The sequence below is a fragment of the Haliotis asinina genome, chromosome 6, assembly GCF_037392515.1.
Source record: "Haliotis asinina isolate JCU_RB_2024 chromosome 6, JCU_Hal_asi_v2, whole genome shotgun sequence".
Taxonomy (NCBI): Eukaryota; Metazoa; Mollusca; class Gastropoda; order Lepetellida; family Haliotidae; genus Haliotis; species Haliotis asinina.
The window spans coordinates 20,862,672-20,868,562 of record NC_090285.1 but is presented as its reverse complement, the minus strand read 5'-3'; the positions used below and the strand labels follow the sequence as shown (position 1 = coordinate 20,868,562).

General features: G+C 42.5%; 1 long non-coding RNA gene across 1 annotated transcript; it reads right to left on the bottom strand.

Moving 5' to 3' along the window:
* LOC137286808 (uncharacterized) lies at positions 1-4,284 on the bottom strand. Its single transcript, XR_010957002.1, has 3 exons — positions 4,131-4,284; positions 2,043-2,142; positions 1-167 (listed from the first exon to the last, which is right to left on the bottom strand). It is a non-coding gene; the product is annotated as an uncharacterized lncRNA (long non-coding RNA).
* Between the last annotated feature and the right edge of the window lie 1,607 nt (positions 4,285-5,891).

Below are 5,891 nucleotides of genomic sequence, written 5' to 3'. Positions count from 1 at the left end.
TTACATTTTAGCAAAGTTTTATTTAACGACAGATTTAATTCCGGAATAGACGTGGGTAAGAGAGTTGAGTTGCTTGCAGCTGGACCGGGACGGCTCCGGGAAACTAAGCGGGGACACACCTCCAGTTTGCCCTGTCCACAGTGAAGGCATTAGATTCCTCCCCACCTCTGAAACACAGAGGGGAAGTGAGTGATGGAGAGAGAGAGAGAGAGAGAGAGAGAGAGAGAGAGAGAGAGAGAGAGAGAGAGAGAGAGAGAGAGAGAGAGAGAGAGAGAGAGAGAGAGAGAGAGAGAGAGAGAGAGAGAGAGAGAGAGAGAGAGAGAGAGAGAGAGTGGTAATGTTAACTCACGAGAGATTGCCGCAGTCTTATTGAAGATATATAGAGAGAAGTGACCAGTAATTTTTACTGGCACTAGTAATGAAGAAGGCAGAGACTACATACGTAAAATCACATATGAGCAATAATTACAAACGCTATGAAACCGTTACAGTCGCTGAAACACTGCATTCTTAGTGCCATAAACTATAACAATAAGCCCAACGATAACTATAATACATGTATCAGTTACAGTTTACAATCGCTGGTTTGTTTTAGTCCATCCAACATGGTTTTCCCGTCTATGTTAGTAAATAGCTGGCTGTTGGTCATCTTGGTAACATCGGCGAGGGGTAACAATGACCTACACAGGTAACACTGTAACTACCAAACTACTCAGTATGTTATTTGTGTGTTAGGGGCCTCCACTAAAATAGTACTATGAGTTAAGTGAGCAACTGTAAGCAATGGGTTGTAGGTTTCAGTGCTGACACAGTGTGCTGACATCAGGCAACCAAAGATCCTGTCTACCCGCTTATCGTTTATCCAAAGGGATGCTGAGGTAGCTTAGTGGTAAGAACGCTTGCTCGTCACGCCGAGGACCCACGTGGGTACAATTTGAGAAGCACATTTCTTGTATTCTCGAGCCTGACATGTTATCGCCAATAACAATAACAGTAGTCAGTTGGTGGCTGTTTAACGTCACAGCCCAGCTGTATGGGCCGGTCTGAAAATTGTCGAGTCTGGGACAAACAATCCAGTGATCAATCGCATGAGCATCGACCTACGCCATTGGGATACGATGACAAGTGTCAACCAAGTCAGTGAGCCTGACCACCCGATTGGTCAGTGGATTATTTATTCTTTAAAAATATATAGACTTAAGACATCACGGTACTCCACAATAGTGTGAGAAGCATTGTGCTTATGAACTTGAATCATATATGGGGGTAGTAGTTGGAGAGGTTTACGAATTAAATAAGAATCTGTTATACTATGGCCTCTGAAAGACGTGAATATCAAGAAGAAATCAAACACACCATACTTTCACGGCAAGGTATTTTCTAATTGATCAGTGAATGGTTAAATACCGATCTGTATTATCACAGCGCCCCATTATTGTATGTTATGTTCTGTTGTTCGCATGCTGGCGGCACGTGGTGTTGTTCATACAACTAACTTTCATAACTCATAACAAACCCGAGATACGATGAGCCAGTCAGAGAGCCTAGCCGCCGATCTTGTTCCAAAAGCACTAGGCGTTAGGTTCTGGCTAGTTATTCTCGAAACTTTCGTAGCCCTTTCTTAACACATTGGTTACGGTCAAAGTTAAGAATTCTTAAGGCTACGAACGTTTCGAGAATGAGGGTCCGTGTGCTGCATACCATCGACAATTGACAGTGCTTGCCACCCACTGATCTCGATCATATAATGTATAGGGGATCAATGCTGAGAGATGGCGATAGTCAACAAATTGGTTCTGTCCTGATCTTTTTGTGGATCAAGGGCAAGGGTTCCCTCCTTGTCCCATCTTTTACCCTTATCCTTTGCCTTGGAATATAAATTCGTTAAATACGTATTGCTGACAACGCAAATCACAACCCTCATCAATGAATGTCTGAGTGCTCCTAACAAAAAGCACGTTCATCGTTTAAAGTTTCAGTTAGTCGAAAATAAGCTCTTGATAACCAATGATGATACATTAAGTCAGTATCTTAGTTCTTACCTACATTCCATGATGCAGGAGTTGCTGTGGAGGTTCCCATTGGCGTCACAAACGGGCCACAGAATCCTAGGGCATGGGCATTCCTTTCGCAAGGAATTGGCTTAAACATAAAGCATGGGTTCAATTAAAATCTGAGATGTGTAAATCGGGGTTAAACGTCAATTCAAAACAATCACACTGATATAACGACGTGCATGCGTGTGTATGTGACCACGTTTACCTTTCTGGTCGTAATCCGGCGGGGAACGAACCACTACCTTCCGTACCCAGATACGACCCGTAGCTGAAATAACCGGCTGTATTTACACTAGTGATGGAAAGTATGTGTTACCATATTTTTCATATCTTTGTAGTACGGTTTTATTATAAGCGGACGCAGATAAGTGAAATTGTTCGATGATCGAAGATATGGATCAGAAGGGAAGTTGAGTTGTCTCATTAAACAGAAACATATGTATTTTATTAGTTTATGTCGTAGTACAGGCATTGCACAGTCACTTTCGGTTTTTACATGTGTGCGTGTCCATGTTTTCTAAGCTACATGTCATTTGGTCATGGTCTAGTGGTTAGAGAGTGTATCTGGGTACGGAGTGTGTGAGTTTAGTTTTACGATGCACTCAGCAATATTCCAACTATATGGCGGCGGTCTGTAGATAATCGAGTCTGGACAAGACAATCCAGTAATCAACAGCATGAGCATCTAACTGCGCAACTGGGACCCGATGACATGTGTCTGCCAAGTCAGCGAGCCTGACCACCCGATCCCGTTAGTCACCTCTTACGACAAGCATAGTCGCCTTTTATGGCAAGTAAGGATTGCTGAAGGCCTATCCTACCCCGGACCTTCACGGGTGAGATACGTTTTGAAGTTTACAGGCTGACGACAGAAGGTGTTTATTGAGTTTTTTTTAGGTCGCCAGATACCACTCTTTATACAGAATAATTTTACGACATCTGGACATCTAATCAAGAGGTATAATATTATTGTCATGTCATGGTTGTGCTATTCTCTACGTTGTAAACGCTAATCTGTTTAGGTTTGCGTCACAATGTGCTCTGAGGTGGCGGTGGTATATCCTAGTGGTTAAAGCGCTCGTTCGTCACGCCGAAGGTCCGGGCTCGATTCCCCATATGGGTACAATAATTACTTAAACGGCGTAAAACCAGACGTATTCACGCAGTTCACTGATGAACGGCTACACCGGTATACGTATGGTAGGTGTCCTTAAAGCCAGCTCAATCAGTCCAATGATGAACTGCTACACCGTTATACGTATGGTAGGCGTCCTTAAAGCCAGCTCATTCAGTCCAGTGATGAACTGCTACACCGTGATACGTATGGTAGGCGTACTTAAATACAATACAAATACAGTGTAGTTTACCTTAATCCTACATGTGTTTTCGTTACTAATGAGATGTTCCCACACCCGAAAAATCCTAATGAACAACCCGAGTGACACGTGTCCTGATGGCTAATTAATGAATTCACATCAAATGCCTTCCGACAGATTGAGAGTGAAATCACCTAGTCGTGCGGTAAACGGTATAGACGTGACACATACACGTGCACATTGCATAGATCTCCCTTCCGGATAACTGGATCACTTTTCAAAGGAAATCTGTAAGAATGGTTTGGAAATTCGCCGTCCGGGTCCGGAAGCGCGGGGTCCGGTTAAGCGACTACAATAGTACAATTAATGAACGTAAGTTTCGTTTCACATATAAATCGTCCGGAAGGCGGGGTTTCCGGATATGTAGGGTGCGAGTAAACGGGGTTTGACCGTACTCTGAACAGCAAAAGAAAGAAAATTTCTAACAAAAACCTCATAAAAGCAGGGAGACTGTATGCGGTGTTGTAGATTATCCCTGATGAAAGTAAGCGTTCATGGTTATGTCTTTTACTTAAAACATACCAAAAAGCCAGCGTTGCGTTTCTTTTGCTGTTCAGTATACCTGCAACGATCTCCTTAGTCTTTTTAAAGCGGTGAGTGGTTGTTATTTTCGTCGCACTTACATAGTTACTATGACAAACTATATTGCTGTATTAATGACTATATTAACTTGACAAAAACACAAACGTATGCTTACCACACACACATGTTGCCAGCAGCAGGAGAACAACCGCTGTCTTCATCATGTTCAGTCGCAGTACGTACTTTCTGTCTGTGAGTGTGGGAGATGATGGAGGGTAGAGAGGAGAGGCCCTACCTGCCTTTTATACACTGACATGTCTCACTAACCTCACCAGCCTGATCCGTAGATTACCCCACGTGGATCATGTTCTAATGGAGCAATTGATCTGACATTTGTCATCTTGCACTTACTGCCCACTTGCTCTGGGATATATTGCACGTTAGACTCATTATGTTGCAATTTTCGCTTTAAGTGTATTTTTCTCCAAAGTGTTAAAAATACTTTGGGGAAACTATATAATTTGAAACTAATGTCACCAGGATGATCTGTGAGAAAAAACTGGGAAACGACCGTGGGGGAACTGGTAATACACAGTGACAAGCTGACTCTCACTTTAGTCGTCTAATGTCGCCAAGCAAGGGGAGAACAGGTCACTTGTATCCCGGAAAACATGCTTTCTAAGCGTTATATTTTAAACATTTTGAGGGACAAGACAAATCCAGAATTGACCAAACATAATGATGCACTTTCCCAGTTTGGTTTTTGGCAAGGGGTTTCCATGTGTGTTTACCTGACAACTTGCTGTACCTTTGCATGTGCTTGCGATTATGAAAGTATGTTGTTAGAGTAGACGGTGTGGTGTGTGGGTAGGTCAAGGGTTAAAGAGTTCGATTGTCACGATGGGTTCGATTCTCCATATGGATACAATGCGTGAAGCCCATTTCTGGTGTTCCCCACCATGCTATTGCTGGAATTTTGCTAAAACGGCGTAAAACCACACTCAGTCACTACTTATATGATACAGTTGGAAAATGGTTGAACCACGTTTTACCAAAGCTATTGTTGCCTCCCGTGTATTTAGTGAAAGAAGAACAGACTGTATTCAGGTTTTTATTCGTTAGTTGAACAAACCTATGGAGATTATCATCGAAGTTCACAATGATCAGTAAAAATAGTGTTTGATGTAATGCATATTACTTGTGAGTCAGATGGATATTCTAGTATGATTTTTAGACCTGTAAAGATTTATAACCAGAAAACTTCTACCCCCCCCCCCCCCAGTTTTTTTTACCAAATTATATCAGCCGTGACGTGTTTGTTCATGATGCCATAAGACGGAGAAACGTACCCGTTATACAATGTTTAGATTTATAACTGACCCTGTGATACAGACCCGTGAAGGTCCGAGAGAGAATAGGCCTTCAGCAAGCCATGCCTGCCTTACAAGGCGACTATGCTTGTCGTAAGAGGCGTCTAACGGGATCGGGTGGTCAGGCTCACTGACTTGGTTGACACATATCACCCGTTCTCAATTGCGCAGGTCGAAGCTCATGCTGTTGATCACTGGATTGTCTTGTCCAGACTCGATTATTTACAGAACGCGGCCACATAGCTGGAAAATAGCTGAGTGCGGCGTAAAACTAAACTCGCTCTCTCACTATGATACAATGCACTCGTAAACTGTCATCAATATGGGCGTTTAAGGTTTTCATATTGAAAACTATTGACTGACTAATATAGTCGGAATCGGGCAATGGCTATTGCTTTTACAAACAATTATTCTGATTATTAAATACGATTATAACTTCTATATCCACTCGGTGGTAGACATCAAGGCTATATTTCTGTTCATATATGTGTAATTCTGTCGGGATGGATTGGAACTCAAACCGCCCTACTTTCTATCCAATATCGTATAACTGACATTCTGCCGCA